Consider the following 18,249-nt stretch of genomic DNA (forward strand, 5'->3'; position numbering starts at 1 on the left):
TAGGAATGGTGTGAAAAAAAATTGGACTTCATATTCGAATTCAGTTTTGCGTTATTTTGGTTTTACTACAAAATTTCAAGGTATACGAACACTTTTGGGAGCTACTGTAATTATTTCATTTCATGCCTTTTAATGCGAACCAAGGTTACAAAGAAATAGTGTTTAGAATTGAAAAAACTATATTTATATTTTATTTTAAAATTTTTATTTTGAAATTTGAGTGAAAATCTTTTAAAATATGAAACATATTTACCTGTTACCTATCTTTATTAAAACAAAAAAAAAACGATATTGACTTTCTGTTTAATATAAATATATTTCGCATAAAAAGGATAGCTTATATTTATCATTAATTTCTTTTCAATACTGATGCTTGTATGTCCGAATTTAAAAGGCAATTTTGAATAAGTATAGCGTAAAATAAAACAATTGTAAATATTTAATTAACTTCGAGCATTAAAACAAATTTTATCTGATACAGAAATATCAGGGGCTTCTTTCGATATTTAATTCTAACTTTTGAGCACATTTTTCGTCCTCATAATAATGGCATCAAGCAAAAATATTGATCAAAATTGGAATAATTGATAGTTAATTAATTGATTTGATTATAGAATATTGCATTGTCATCGGGTCTGAGGTCACGTGCCAAATTTCAAAAGAATTAGATCTCAGGAAGTGAGCGAAATTTGAGTTGCAAGATTCCATTACAAGATACAAACATACGTACAGGTGAAGCTAATAAAAGCGTGTTAATAATTTAAAAAAAAGCTTTTGAAAACGCCTACAAATATATGCTTGCTTAATTTTAGACTTGAAATTTCTTTGCTAAATTTATTAACTTTTTATCTATTAATTTTTTGCGCTGTTTTTTGGCAACAATTGAAAAAAGCCAAAGTATTTTAACTTTTTAATTACTATTATTTTTCATTGTTTTCGGGAACAATTAAAACCTGGAAGCAAAACGCAGGGATTATGACAGACAATGTAACCTAAGAAAGTCTTTAGCAAAATTTGTCAGAAAAAATCAAAAGCTGACTCAAGCAAATCTCCTCTTGTATTTTAGAGTGAATTAGTTTCTAATTTAAAAAGTGACGATAGAAGTATATATTGAATTTGAAACTTCAAAAAGAAGCTTCTTAATTTCATCATTTAAATTTATTCTCACCATAATTTTCTTAATGTAACCAGATTATAAATGCTCTTTATTGGTGCTATTATTGTTTATTGCATGTTTGAAAATGACCTCTAAGAGCGACCAACCTCCATTATCGACTACAGTTTTCATTAAAGGAGAGTGGTCGCTTCAGAGAAGTTTTACTGTATTTCAAACACAAGCATTAAAACTTTATTTGGTTTTTCCACAAGTACATTTATTTCTTCAAAAATTAGTAGAACAGAAAAAAAATTTTTTTTTGCTTTTACCAGTCAAAATAATAATGCAAATTGCGCTTGCACTCTTAACAATGATGCACGCTACTTTCCTATTAAGAAAATCAGAATTTCCAGCCAGCATGTTCTTTATGATACCAAACATTTTCTCAAAAAAACATTGTTAGAATGCTGGTATGAGTGTTTACAGGGACGAATGCTACATCTAAATAATGCCTAATCCACAATGTCAATTTCAATGTAATATATTGTTTATTAAAAAATAAAAATCGTGGTTCTTTAGAAGCTGCAGCACAACGAATGAACTTATGGCTGAAAGACAAGTACTTCAGCTCAGTGGATATACCCAATCGTGAAGATAACTTTCAGACGATATTTTTAAACTAATAAACATAACCAAAAAATTAATATTGTCGTGTTGAAAACGAGGGAAATATTTTTAAATTGTTATTTTGAATTTCTGGCTCATAATTTATAGATAGCTCTGTGATTTTCATTTGGATATTTTTTCACTTGCTTTCTGTGTTTGAAGCTTGTAAAATTGACGAAAGAAGTGTTTTTTTTTTTTTTTTTTGGACATTTCATTTCGGTTCATAATTTTTTTCCTGCTCTTTTGCTTTTAAGAAAAGTCATGAAAATTTGGATTTTGCATTTTTTAGAAGAAATAATTCTCCAATTCGCTCAAATGTTCTTCATGCTTAGTTAGATTCTGCGTGCCTTAGATTTTGAAGCTAAAACCAAAGGAACACCGTCATGAACTGCTAAACCGCACCAAAACGCAATACTGTGAGTGATAAAACTTATAAGAAAATGATATGTGCTTGCATTTCTTTATGAATTTATTTTGAATAATAAATTGCTCTTATAAAAAAATAATCCAATAAGGAAACTTCAGTGGAAACATAGTCTCTAAGTCATAAAAACGTTTTACAGAAACTATTTCTAAAATCCCACTTTGGTTTAAATACTACGCATCACTGTTTGGTTGCTAATGTAGATGCAATTCACATGAACCTTAGAAAATGTATCTCCAAAGAAGCTTGCATAATCATTGAAGTAATTCGAGTTTTCATCAATTGTTCCGATGATTTGCAATAAGTTTTTGCGTTTAGCAATTAACCCGACAGCACATGGATTGCGAATAAAACGGTCTAATTCAGAAATAGAATTGCTGGGTGGAATTGAGAGAGACTTTGTAGATACTATTCTCAGATATTTTGCACCGCGACATATAATACTCACTCGAGAGGATAAAGAATGGGGTAGGTTGATGGAAAATGGGACTTGGACAGGTCTGATTGGAATGCTACAACGAAACGAGGCGGACTTTGCCATTTCTAGTCTTTCTATCACTGAGGAAAGGTATCACGTAGTTGATTTTACTGTTTCTTATGACATAGAAACAAATGTTTTTATTACAAAGGCACCATCACTTCCAAAAGTTATTTCCGTACTTTCACCTTTTTCAGCGACCGTATGGATAACCATACTTTTAGCAGTTTTACTAACTGTAATCATAGTTCGAGTGTTTTTCATTAAAGATTATTCATTCAATAAAATGTTCAAAATGAGTTTCGCAGACTTAAAACTATTCGCAAATGACAGCATTAGTAAACGATTTTTATGTGGTTCTATTTTAATTGCTGGTATGGTTTTAACTTTTGCGTATAAGGCAGTTTTACTTACTATGCTTGCAATACCAAAACGAGAATGTGAAATTCATACCATTTCTGAGCTTTTTGATGCAGTGAAAATGAGATCTTATAAATGTTACACGTTTGAAGGCACGGCTTTATTTGAAATGTTCGAAAATAATGGCGATGTCTTACTTCAAAATCTGGGAAGAGCAATCCGAAAAAAAAGATGGTTTATTCCATCTACAACTGCAGGTATCAGAAAAAAAATATTCTATGAAAAAGCTGCTTTAATAGTCACAACACAAGTAATAAACTTTTTTCCCACTCTGAGCATAGTAATATCTGATGAGAATTTTAGCATGAGTCCTATTAGTGTAGCTATGAGGAAAAAATTTCCCTGTGCCAAACAACTAAACCAAGTTATTTATAGAATATTTGAAAGTGGAATTTATCAAAAGTGCTTGGCAAATTACTTTTTTAATGATAAAATATTAGATCAGACAAATATCAATTTTTCATTAACCACAACTGATTTCTTTGAAGTTTTCCAAACCTTATGTTATGGTTACATAATTTCTGTTGCTGCATTTATCTGGGAAATAAAATACAAAAATATTAGGAAATTTATAGTAAGGAAATTCAGAAAGAAAGCATACTGCTACGCATTTTGTGAAACGAATTTATTACAAAATAAACTTTGAAAAATGCCCCAGACAAAAAAAATGATCTTCCGTTTTACTTTGTTTCACATAGTAAAAGAAGTATTGTGACCGTGAAAATTTTTTAAATCAAATTTCGGCCGAATTTTCAATTTTGCGGATGAATGTTGAGCAGTTTTTTTTTTTTTTCAAACCGTCCACAAGTGAAAATGTACCTGCGAATGTATGATGAGCCAAAATACCCTTTTTGTTTATCCACAAGTTTTCTCGTGACGTCTGTATGTGCGTATGTAGTGATTGCAATACCGGACCGAAAATGCAATACCAGTATTCTGTATTTTTTAAAACACGCTAACAAAAAACCTGTATTAATACTGGTATTAGGAATTTCCCAAAAAATTATCAAAAAGTATTGTTTTGATTTTTGTTACTATAGTTCTTAATTTTATGAAAAAAAGTGCACTAGTTATGAACACTTACTGCAAACAAATAAAATGAAGGACCAACTGTTATATCAAGAAATCAATAATAGTAAGAAACATAGTGCATCTATTGAATTTGCAGCCTTGAGTCATTTTAGCGCACAAATTACTTGTAAATTAAAATACTCTTTCTTATTCACCCAGGTCGGTGGTACTGTTAATAATTCGCGATACACCATATTTAGTTGCTTCAAAGTCCTTTATCGTCAAATAATTCAATCTCTTTCGTGCTGGTTTTATATAAATCGTATTTTTGCGTGTGTTACTTTTGTGCTGTGAGAACTAGTATTTTCTTTTTATCTTTTAATTACACTGAGAGGCAAAAAAAAAAAAACCTTCAAAATGCTTCTGACATATTTCCTGCTGGTTCTTATGTAAAATGACCCCCTGATTATAAATATGACCAATATTTTTCCCATTACGTCCCACTTTTTGTAAATGACGGTCCTCAATTTTTTTGAATTTTTGATAGTTTCGTAGCTATTATTTTTCTTAGGAGGAAAAAGGAGCATCATATTAGCCATTAAACCCTTCTGAGTGGCTAGAGAGGAGCAAAGTTTGAAAGCACGATTATTTGGAGCAGATTGGGTGATTCATGGGGGGTAATCTGGGCTAAAATATCGTAAAAATCATCTAAACCGACCTTTTTCTCTATGGGCTTGTTTTACAATTTTTTTACTTGTTTTTTTGGCATGAAATCACTCACTCTTATGTGCCCCATATCCGAAAATATTTTCACGTTGCAAAAAAAAAAAAATATTGGCAGCATCGCATTTTGCATTGTCAAAGTCGCATCTTAGATCTTTAGTAAAGAAACTTCCCATAATATTCTGCTTACATTCACAAATATAATTAAGGTTAAAATGAACTTAAGAATGTTTACAATATAGCACTAATGTATATTTATATTTCTAGGGATGCACTGCTTCTACTTTTTTTCACTATTTCTAGAAGATGCAAACAATGAAGCCGATGCATCACCAGAAATATAAATAATGCATTAATGCTAACCCTTAAGCATACCTAAGTTCATTTTTAAGCGTAACTATGAACTGGAATGTAAATTAAATAATACAGAAAAGTTCTTTATTAAAGATCTGCAATAAGACTGTCATATGCAATACTTCCAACATTTTTATTTATTTATTAATTTTACAACGCAAATTGTTTTTCGTACATGGAGCTCATAATGAGTAAGTCCAATATTCTGGTTTTCTGCAGAGAAAAAAAAGTGAAAAAATTAAAACAATTACGCCTATAGTGCCTAGATCGTTTGGCCGATTTTCACGAAATTTGGCACAAAATTAGTTCGTAGCATAGAGATGTGCACCTCGAGACGATTTTTCGAAAATTCAATTTTGTTCTTTTTCTATTCCAATTTTAAGCCCATTTTTGACATAAATTTTCTAATACGGAGGATAAATATTTCATTCACTGTTTTAGGTCATTTGATAACTTGTAATTAATAAAATACATGGATGCTGTAGTATATAAACAACCCTTCAAGTGAAATATGTTCAACATGGGATTATATCAAATGAAATGAAACACAAGTACGTCATTCATAACCTTTATTAGTTCATTCATCTCTGTCATGGAGTTTCGTAAATCACAATAAAGTTTCTTTTTACTAAAAACACCTTAAATGCAATAGCCTGCATTTCATTTTTGCATTATAACAATTGCTTACTTCGTTCACAAGCAAAACTAAAATTACGTTACTAGAGTTCTCTTTGTGTTGAAGACTTTCTAGCTGGGGGTTGAATTCCCAATCTAATCCTTAAACTTGACGGATCAATTATTTCCCCAATCCTTTTTTGACGCTGCGGGGAATAAGAACTCGCATATTCTGATAATCCTGAATTTACCCGAGTCGAATCTGAATATTTATCAGAAAGCCTAGCAGCTGTCAATATGTTAGTGCAACTACTGATTTGCCACAGGGAAATGATCTAATTCATATTGATTCATAACCCGGAATCCTTAAAATAAATCCAAATGGATTATGAGTGGATATTTTAAGAATTCAAAACTCTAAACCCTCATTGTAGACTTCCTTGACACTTATTATGTCATGCTGTTGTACTCTGTTTTTGCAAAATTATGTGTTAGGTCAACCGATTACAAGATATAGAGAAAAAAAAAATTGCGTCGAAGAGTATGTTCACGTGCAGCAACTGGTTAACTGAGGTTACTCGATGACTAACCAGGAGCGTTCTAATAGAGCTACCGTTTAGCAGATGGTACATAAAAGCATTGTAGGGACACTCACCGAACCAACCACTAACGTCATCAAATCCACCAACCGTTGCAACTGGTTCCTCTCTTCGAACATATCCTAACAAACAGTACGATCTTGTGGTTCCACGACAATATTCAAGAGCCATGACAAAACTTTTATTAAAAAATATATATAATGCATTTTTTGTGTGCAAGTTGGATACTTTCTAATTTTTATTAACTATGCGGTACGTAAATTAATTTAGCAAATTAATTGATTATCCTCAGACCTATATCAAAAATCGTGAAGAGATAGATTTAGACAATTATTAAATTAAAAAGTCATTTGGTACGCCTGTATGTTTACAGTTAACGTCTGCTGTGCCCTAAGTACTTTTTTTTTCCTCAAGATTTCTTCATATTTTTGCAAATTTGAAAACAAAATATGTAGCTTAAAAGAAAGCAGCAGAAGCCTTAGAATTATTTTAAAAGATGAAAGGATTTCCCTTCCTAGCTTAAAACACAAAATAAAGCATTTTTTTAAAATTAAACACTATAGAAAGATCGTAGTAATAGCAATCTATATAAATTAAACAAAGAATATGTGTGTGTGTGTGTGTATATATATATATATATATATATACAGGGTGTTCCGTTTTAACCTGCAAGACATCTATTTTCGCAACCGTTAGTCCTATGATGCATATTTCCAATTGCAAAAGTGCTCAAAACCAGATGCAGAGTTAAGATGTTGAAAATTAACGAAAGTAAAGTAAAGTAAAGAAAAAAAAAACAAAAATAGAGTCAAAAAATACAAAATTTAACTTTTTATAAGGTGTCCAAGGTCCCCTAACTTATATTTAGGTAAATAATCTCCATTGAAAGATATTACTAACACAAAAAATTTGACATTTGTGCGACCAAAACTCTAGGAGATATTCGAGTTCAAAAATTTAAGGGACCATATATAAGATGCTCTTTCGCTCTTTCAGAAGAATGAAAGGTTGAAGTAAAAAAGCAAAACATTTATATTTTTCATAGTTATTCAAAAATAAATGCAAACGTTATGCCATGATACACAAAAACAAACTACAAAATCCCAATCAATTTGAAAAACCACACTCTATGCACACGTATAATTTTAGATCCTTGTTAACTGCTATATTTTCCCCCAAAAAGTGGTATTGACGGCGAGTGTAAAGTGGTGTAAGTCGCAAAACACTGCGTTTCATATTTCGGTGAATATTGGTCGTACCAATGTCAAACTTTTTGTGTTGGAAATTTTTTTAATGGAGATTATTTCTCTGAATATAAGTTAGGGGATCTAGGGCCGTATAAAAAGTTACATTTTGTATTTTTTGACTCATTTTTATTTTTGCTTCAAACTTTAAATATATCTGAACCCTGCATCTGATTTATGTAAGCTGTGTATGTTTCCTATACAAATCCACAGTTTATGTCGGATCAAGACGAAATTTGTAAGAGAGGTACTCAGCATCTGAGAAGGAACGTGGGGGGGGGGGGGGGGGGGGGATCGAACGCCAAAAAAAAGTACCGAACTGTTCCAATTTTAATTTTAGGTGCCGAAAATGGCATTAAATGGCTCTTTCTACTCAAAATAATTATCCGATTTTCTTGATTCAAGTCCCATTCGAAAGTCTGCGAAAAATACCTCTGGTGTACATTAACATCATTCGAATTTCAAAAAAAAAAGTTTTAAAATCACCAGAATAACATTTATAAGCATTTTTAAGCCCTAATAGAACGGCCTTTTCATATCGGGAAATTATCGTTTGCGCGATCTCATTTTAAATCAGCGTGAATAAAACCATCCAGAAGGTTGCCACTTTTTTTTCTCGACTGTGATTTTTTTTTTTTTTTTTTTTGAGCAATCACGATTGCTTATTGTTTTCATTTGACTGATTTGATGTACTATGATTTTATTTTCCCACCAGCATCCTCTACAGCACCACCGTCCGTCGGCAGGTCGCCTCACGATGCTGCTCCTCTAGCGAAAACCGTCTCCAGGTTGCGTCAATATCCTACACTTACACGCATACATACACGCACGTACACAGACACACAAACACATACACACCCACAAACACATACACACGCATACATACTCCTACATACATACACAAACACACACACCACCACATACACACACATACATACACCTACACACATACACACCAGTGGCGTGCCGCCCATGTACCAGAGGGACTAGGCTGGTCCCTTAAATATTTGCCCCTTCAAAAAAATTACCTTGCAGAATAATTTATTAAGAAAAAACATGAGCAGAAAAACCAAGTTTATTAGAAAGCGCTACTTCTTTTACTGCCCCTCCCTCCCTTTCTCCCCTGTGTGCGACGTCTTAAATGGACTTGTCCGAGGGACTAGCTCTTAAGAACCTGTTCCCCAGATCTCATATAGCTTTGTTAGATCCTTGGCGTTCGCTCGAAAGCTGATTTGATTATTTCATGCATTTTTTAAACCAACGGATAAATTTTTGTTTCCGTACCTAGTGTACAGGTTTCTATGTGAGCTTCAGGAAACAACAAATTCACTAGTCAAAGTTATTTTCCTGCGTCCATTGTGTTTTACTTTTGTAATGGAAGGGGACTCGGTCGAAAAAACAAGTCCCCAACTGAACGTAGTTGAGGAGCATGCGCAACAGCACAGACTGCCCCGGAGCTCGGAAGAGAATTGCTGCCTGCTGGACGTTCTCGCAAACCGTTCGTTCGGAGCTTTGACTTGACCAAGAGAAAGCTCAAATACTTTCACAGAGCAGGCCTACTCCTGACCTAGCAATATCTGCGAAGCTAAAAAATTACAATCGGCATTTTAAGAAAGATTATTTTGAGACTGTTAAATGGCTGACTGCTTGTAAGTCAAGAAAAAAATCATTTTGCTGGCACTGCGTCCTTTTTGAAAAGGAAAAAGGCGCCTGGAATTGTCGTGGAACTCCCAAGGTGAGGGGGGAAATTAATTGGAAAGGCAACCGTATCGTATAGTGGGTGCATTGAACCCAAGCCCGAGTCTTGCAACCACGACAATCGCAAGAACCCCTTGACCAATGAAGCGAAACTCGTAAGTGTGAGAATAATATGGCGGGGACAATCAGACTCAAATGACATCATCATACTGGTCAAGCACCTTTAAAGATAACTAAAGTTGGCACTTTTAATTACGTAATTACAGAAATAAAATGGAAGTGTCTCACCCATCATGTGATCTCGCCTCGCAAGCCTGCTGAAATCCAAACATGAAAAGTCCACACAAAAGTTTAGAATGGTAAATAAGGAAGTTTATTTTCACCAAGTTGAATGAGGTCACAAAAATTGGCACACAAGCCGTGCGACGCCCGGTCGGCAGCACTGGGACGAAACATCATCAGCACACAATGATAATACATTATCAATTCCAATTTAGGCCATCATAATATGCGAACTAACATCCAGAAACATCAAGCACACACATGCAGGCAGGTTGGGGACATAATGAACATCCCCGGCTCAAAATCGGGATGTTTGGCCAGACATAGCGGGAAACGGCACATCCGCTAAAAAAAAAAAAAAAAACAAGCCCCGCGCACGTCAACACAGCACGGAGGAAAATTATGAACTCCCGAAATATGCGAGCAAATTACGTGGCAAGCGAAAAAGTCCGTTACACCGATAACAAAACGGGTGATCGAAATGCACAAATCAAAACTCTTAAACAAAACATTACCATATACGGCAGCCTATGAACACGGGGAAAAAGACACTGGCGCCACATACGAAATAACCGTCTGTTCTGACGTCATCACTTTTCTAAAATCACAGACCGGGTTAGATCAAAAGTTCGCTCTGAGGAAATCTGCGCGAAATCGAAACAAACGAAAAAATAAGGGAATCCAATGTGGATTACACCACATTTCCCCCTTTCGACAAAGTTTTGAAAAAAAAAAAAAAAAAGGTCAAATAGGAGCGAAAAAAAAAAAAAAAAAGTCTGGTACAACTAGTACAAATAGGCCCAGGCACACAGCAGAAGCTGTAAAGTAGCCTTACACAACATGTGTTATCACAAAAAAAATGTTCAAGAGGTTGTCAGAAAAAAAAAATTGTGCATCGAAATTCTACTCAAACCACGTAATCATCAAAATGCTCAAAGAATGCACAACACAGGGCAAACAATTATGTACAAAAGCTCTAATTTGCAAACAAAAAAAAAAAAAAAAAATTGGCACGTGCTGCTCAAAATTTTAACACTTCCGATTGAGCCTCAAAAACTTCCCAAAAGAGCATCAACAAAAAAAACTTTTTTTTTTTTTCTTAAAATTGCCAAAATTTTCAAAATCAACTATATACAATGGCATCAAGCATGGCCAACAATTCAAATTTTCAAATGCCAAAACAAAAGAGAGCGAAGTGGCCAAAAATTTTCAATTTCAAAAAAAATCTCTCTTTTAAAGGTTTCTCAAAAGGGCCAAAACATGCCAAATGTATCCTGATCAACAAAATATTTTTTCACTTTCATTCATCTCCATATATACAAGGATACTCAAACTTTTCAAATTGGCATTTCACAACAAATATTTGATGCATTAAATTTTTTTACATGTCATTTCACAATATCAAATTCAAAACCTTTCATTTTCAAAAAAAAAACCTTGCATCAAATTGAAAGAGTTTGGCATTGCATCAATTGAAACTTTTCTTCAATTTTTTTCACAAACTTTACACATTATACAATCAAATTATTCAAATGCAATTCTCTTTATACATACAGTGTTTCAGCTAACACAGAACATGGGTGCATTAAAAATTTCAATCAAAAAAAAAATTTCACTTCTCAAAATACACTAAAACTATTCATTGGTACCAAAAAATATACAAAATGGCCATATATCAAATTCTGCAATATATACAATCACTAGTGAATCCGAAAATCAAAAATGTGTACGCATGGCAACTGCAGCATTCATTCAAACGAAAAAAAACACACATGAATTAGCTCTGATCAGAGGAGATGTTAAATTTTCAGTCATCTCAAAAAAAAAATTGCATGCTCTCAAATTCACTTCACAAAACATGGAATTCCACAAAGAAACAAAGAAAAATATTTACATGTTGACACAGAATGCCCTTCATTCAAATCATTCATTTCAAGTTGTCACACATCCTTTCAATTGGTACTCCAAGAAGGTTACAATTTCGAATGAGGTACGAAGGAAGATTTTTCCTTCACATTACAACAACTCATTTTTGTAAAAAAAAATTCCAAATGTGAGAAATTTTGAGGTCGAAATGAAAAGAGGAATCAGATCTGAACAAATTTAGATAGCCAAAAATGTACCTCTACAACAAACCAAAATGGGGAAAACAGGGCAAAAGAAGTAGGTGATCACCAATTTCAACAGGGCTCAACCCAACCAAGAAGTACCATCAAATGAATCTTTCACAGTGAGCAAATCATTCCAATCAGTCAACCTGCAAAAAGGGCAAACAAACGTGACAACAAAGGAACTAATATTTACAACAAGAGGTATTTCACATATACAATATCAAGAGCAGGTATCAAAATTTTTCATTTTAAATTCACTTTTCCATTATTTTGATGCTTTCAAAGACATGTGACCAATAATTCAAGAGCATACCAAAATATATTTCAAATTCAAAAAAAATTGCTCCAAAATTTTGCTTTTAAAAGGTAATGCACAGAAAAAAAATCTTTTGCAAAAATCTGCCATTACTTTCAACAACATGTCACATGGGTCACAAACAAACAAAAAAAAAAAAAAAAAACAAAGCAGTATGCAAGTTGAGTGAGATCAAATGCCTTTCAAGTGAATTTTTAACTTCAATAGACAATCATCAAAAAAAATTTGGCTATTCATTCACAAGCATATTTTATGTTATGCATCAAACTCAAAAAAAATTCACTTTTCATCACTCAACATTTACTTTTGTCAAAAGAGAAAAACTAGAATTGTGTGACAAAGACAATTCCAAATTTCAACCACAAGCCAAAGGGAACGCATATGCACAACATCCATCATCATTAAAAAAAAATTCAAAAGCAAACATCAAAATTTTCAATCAAAAATTTGTCAAGAAAGAAAAATATATACAAGATACTTGACAGCATTTCATCTTGGAAGAAGCACCCCAAGGTCCATGTTTCTTGTAGAAGACAACTTCTTCATGCGCGTTACTTGCAAAAAGTTCCAGTCGCCATTGCACATACACTAAAAAAAAATATTTAAACACGTATCACTGAATTTCTGGAGGCACTACCACCTATTGATGAGATCACTTCATCATCAGGAACACTTGCACAAATCAGAGGTCCCTTCATGGCACTCGGTAGATAGAGACAGGATCATTAAGCACTATTATTTCAGAGGCCCAATCACTATCGCGGTCAGCAGAAGGAGCCACAGGGACACAGCGGCGGCAGCGCACATCCAGCCACTCAATGTCGCCGAAGCTGGTATGGGGATCTGGTCTGTTGCACCGGTACAGGATCATGCTTGGGAACAGGAGCTCCGACATCATTCTGGATGTCAGGCACAGGAACGGCGTCAGGACCCGAAGACGGTCCGGCGGAAGCATCAGGGCTCTGGGGTCTCACAGCAGGAACCACATCAGCATTCACAGGTACCTGAAATGGGATAGGAGATTCCGGTCTCCCAACATCATTGTTCTTATTCCCAAATTGTTCACCACCAAAATGTGATCGTCTTTTCTGGAACTTCACTAAACGGTTCACATGTATTTTCTTCAATGGTGCCTGCTTGTTATTCAATTCCTGAATAAGACGCAATACGGGTGAGATCACTTTTTTTACAAAATATGGGCCATCATATGAAGGTTTGTACATGTTTTTTGACTTCAAGTACACAAGATGACCAGCTTGAATATTACGAGGTTTACAATTTTCATTATGACTTTGATTTTGTGCCAACTTTTTAGTTACAGAATTCCGGTAGACTTCACGATACACAAATTGAAGTTGCTCTAAGAGCTTGTGCAATTCAAAAGCCGAATCCAAAGATGGATTAATATTGAAATTAACAATGTCTGTTATCAAAGACAACTCCCGACCGAAGTGAACAAGATTAGGAGAGAATTCAGTAGTTGAATGTGTGGACGCGTTATAACAGGCTTTATGAACATCAACAGCATAATCAAAATCAAGACCAGAAGCTAGCAAAGCTTTAATTGAAGTTTTAATGGACAAGTTCACCCTTTCACTCAGAGTGTTAGCCTGGGCATTTGCCGACGTTGTATGCCTTAATTGTATATTAAAAAGCTGATTAAATTTAGCAAACAGTTCACAATTGAACTGACGACCAAGATCTGTCAAAACTAATTCAGGTCTGCCAAACAAAGTGACGTATTAAAAGAAAGATTTAGCAACTGACACAGCAGTTATATTATTCAAAATATACAACTCTAAGTGTCTCGAAAAGGCATCAATGACAGTTAAGATATATTTGTTATTGCCAAGAGGTCCAACAATGTCGAGTGTCACTAGTTGATTACATTTAACAGGTGAAAAGGTTTCCTGAAAGGGTGCTTTGTTTATCCGATGAGGCTTTGCCTGAATGCACTTAGTACAACTAGCACAGTAATTTAAGCAGTCAACATACATTCTCTCCCAATAAACATTTTTAGTTAAAAATGCATACGTCTTATTTATGCCAAGATGTGAATGATGAGCAATACTTAAAACTTTAGCTTTTAAAGAGTCAGGAATGACAATTTTCAAATTTTCCTGATCATCATTAGATGAAATACTTTTGCACATCATTAAAACCAAAGTTTCAGGATGAATACAAAATTTGTTATGTTTTTCAAGAGCAACTCTATTAAGAATATTATTATAAATGACAGATAATTTGGGATCTTTTAATTGCTCTTTTAAAATAGTCGACTGAGTTACTTGCAACAAAGGATCTTTCTCCTTTTCTCCAACATCAATTAAACTCAACACATTAACACAATGTTGTAAAAGTGTACCAGAATTCTGTACATTATCAACAAAATTAACATTTTGATCAGAACCATCAGTGTTTACACAATTCCCAGTATTATCCTCATACACTTCAACAATTTCCGGTAAAACTTCCCCCTTATCGAAAGTTGTGTCAACCACAGGGTTAATTCGATTATCACGTAACAAAGAAGGATCTGATACTATATCAACTTGATGATTTGTAAGGTCTGTGCGAGAGAGCATGTCAGCAAATAAATTTTTTCACCAGCCAAATGTAAGAAGGAATAATTGTATTCAGATAAAGTCATTAGCCACCGAGTAGTTAAAGATGCAGGAGACGAGTTTTTACTGTAAAATTTCAGACTTTTGGCATCACACAATAAAAAGATGTGGCGATTAAATATGTATGACTTGAATGCTTCGAGAGTCTTCACAATTGCCATCAATTCTAGCTTTATAGCAGGATACCTTGTTTCAGCTGGAGAAAGCAATTTCGAGAAGAAAGAGATGGGGATAAACAAACCATTCCTCTTTTGCAAGAGCACACCACTTATTGCCAGTCCACTTGCATCTGTGTTCACATAGAATTTCTCATTCCAATTCGGTTGAACAATATATGGATTCTTAAAAAACACTTCTTGCAATTTTTGAAAACACTCATTTACTTCATCTGTCCATTTAAAAACTGCTTTAGGATGGGTCAACTGATTCAGTGGATGAATCAAATCAGAAAATTTGTATATGAGTGTTCTGTAATATGAGCAAATACCAATGAAACGCTTCAGCTGCTTCTTTGTTTTTGGCGGAGGAAAGGAAGTAATTTTCACAATATTTGACGAGATTGGCAAGACTTTATGTTGGGAAATCTGGAATCCCAGGTAATCTATTTTGTCCATGAAAAAATGACATTTCTTTGGTGACAGAGTCAAGTTAAAGTCTTTAAGGACTGAAAACAGTTTCTGAAGCTTAGCCTTCATCTCATCAAAGGTTCTGGAACCTACGATCAAATCATCTTGATAGGAATACACTCCGTCCATGTTTGTTTGTTCACAAACAGTGTCAGAATAATGTTGTTGTATGCTCGCTCCACTGGCCACGCCAAAAGGAATTCTGTGAAAAGCATAAGTACCCCAAGGGGTAGTGAAGGAAAATTTGTCTCTGTATTCTTCTGGTAAATCAATTTGATGATAGGCAGCATGTAAGTCCAAAGTTGAAAAATATTTGTATTCTGACAATGTTGATCAGGGAATGGATCTTCGGAAGCGGGTAAGATGAATGAACAATTATGGCATTTAAAAGTCTTAAGTCTAAGGCCAATCTGTACTTTTGTACACCTGATCCGTCATCTTTTTTCTTCACCAGGAGACAGGGGCAACCATAGTTAGATAAATTCCTAGAAATCACGCCAGCCTCTTGTAATTGATTAAATTGATTTTTAGCTTCTTCTTGAAGACTCTGAGGTATGGGGAAAGGAAGCGCCTTAATTGGATAATCATGAGTAAATTGAAAATCAACTCTGATTCTGTCTGAATGACCGAGAGAGTTCAAAGAACTTGAAAAACACTGTGTATTTTCTTTCAACAATTTTTGCATGTCAGACAGTTGATTATCCTTTAAATGAGCCAAATTAAAATTTTCCAAGTTAAATTCTTTTTCCCTGAGTTGCACAACTTCATTAGACGCCTGAATAAAGTTCAGTGAATGCTCATTATTTTTATTCTCAATCTCCTGAATATGGTCAATTTGACTCAAATGCCCCAAAGTCATGTTTTTATTGAGATGGACTTTTTGAGAAGAACTGTTCTCAACGTATAGATAAAAGGAATTTTTCTTGCACAGCTGCCCATACGGGTCCTCATCAATAGCAATTATTGAGTCTTCAATTTTAACTGAATTTACCGAATCACAAATTGTAAACAAAAAATGTGATTTCTTGTCTAACTTCCCATGAGCAAAAACTTTAATGAGAGCAGTTTGTTTTGGTTCAACAAACTGTTTAGAAAAAACCTGAACTCTATTCATTGCTTCCAAACTGGGAGATGTGTAAGCACTACAATTATTACACAAGTTCACATTGTTGTCAAGTTCATGAGGGCTCCTCAACAAAGGAAATTTGTTACCGTCATAAAATAATACATTCTCTTTAGGGAGAATATACATGTTATGTTTAGTTAAGAAATCATAACCAAGAATTCCCACAAATGGAGAATTATCTCTGATATTCATAGTGTAGAAAGAATGACGAAAGAAATTACTTTGAATTTTAAATGAGAATTCTACACATGAAATAAAATCTACACTGGAATTCACAGTGGATACAGTTATTCTTCTTCCTAAATTTTTGATTTTGACAATTTCTTTAATTTTCTGGACAACATCATCACTCAAAATGCTAAGACTAGCTCCAGAATCAATTAAAAAAGGAAAAAACAAATTAGAAATTTGAACTTTGACCAATGGTAACTTATTTGACAAGTCCTCATGATGTGAACTTTGTAATCTTACATTTACCAGAGCAGCAGGAATAAATTCCTGAGCTTCAACTGACAATGAGGAATTATTTTTCACAGGAGAAGTTTCAGTTGCAAGAGTTTTACCCAATTTAATGACACCGGTAGACTTTCTAACAGGTTTCGAGCAACTATAACCACTAGAGCGAGTCACATCAGATACAAAAGCACTACGATTAACAGGATTATTGCCCATCACATTTAAATTTTGATGAAAAGGCATTAAATTGTCGAAAACAGGTGGTTGTGACATCACAGCATTATTTGCAGGCAAAAATGACAAGTTAAAACCAGGAGGAGGTGGAAAAACCTGATTGTGTACATTGTAACCAGCATTATTACCATTATGGACATTTTGTGTATTTTCATTAGAGTTCAAAAAATTTTGTCCATTAACAACATTTTGGTTAGCAAAATTTGCTCTGTGTTCAACAACTGGTTGAAGTAATGAAGAATTACCTCCACCTGAATATGAATTATTAACCATGGGAATATTGTTAGGTATGAAATTACAATTGTAATTTGGTAACAATTCAACAGTGTTATGAATAGGTTGTGGGAACTGAAATCTGGGCTCTGGATTTTGTACCGACAGACTTCTATTTGGAACATGATGTTCAAAATTTACCATTGGTGTCTGATTTTGCATTTGGCACGAATTCTCTGATGTCAGTGGGACAGAATTTTGAATTGTGTCAACGCGAACAGTCTGCGAACACTGAACACTTTTAATTGGAGAAAATTGAGTTCCCACATCATTATATGTCACCTTATTTTTAAGAATTTCTGAATAACTCAAAAAATTAACCTGACTATTCTCCTTATTTTCATGCAATGGAAAACGTTCATTTCTTCTCCGATACAAATTATCAAATCTAGCATTTGCATTATTAAAATTTCTCGACAACGACTTATTTTGAAATCTCACATTGTTATTAAGTTGTTTCAAAAATTGAAAACACTTTGATTGAACATGCCCCAATTTACCACAAAAATTACAAATGATTTTAGCACTTTCTCTATCATTGCAAAATTTTTGTTTCCCATGAAACACACCCTTTTGATCAGAACGCTTTAAAGGAATTTCATCATCATCAGACAAATCATCCATAGAAGTAAACAACTTTTTTCTAGGTAAACAATCATCAGAGTTCATTTGTGAATTTACATTGAGATTTTCAGCATTTTTTAACTGCTCTTCTAAAAACACAATTTTTTTGTTAAGAGCTACTACCTGTTCATCAGAAAATTGAGGTTGGTCATAAGACTGAACATCTCGTTCTAATTGTTGCAATTGTTCAATTTTGTTTACAGCTGAATCAAAAGACTTTATGTTCAACTCCAAAATTTTGGATCTAAA

The 18,249-nt window shown here is 33.8% G+C and overlaps 1 pseudogene; it reads left to right on the top strand.

The window, feature by feature from the left end:
• Window positions 1-14,964, top strand: part of LOC129224906 (glutamate receptor ionotropic, delta-2-like) — a 31,645-nt pseudogene extending 16,681 nt beyond the window's left edge.
• Window positions 14,965-18,249: the final 3,285 nt, after the last annotated feature.

The sequence above is a fragment of the Uloborus diversus genome, chromosome 6, assembly GCF_026930045.1.
Source record: "Uloborus diversus isolate 005 chromosome 6, Udiv.v.3.1, whole genome shotgun sequence".
NCBI classification, from domain to species: Eukaryota; Metazoa; Arthropoda; class Arachnida; order Araneae; family Uloboridae; genus Uloborus; species Uloborus diversus.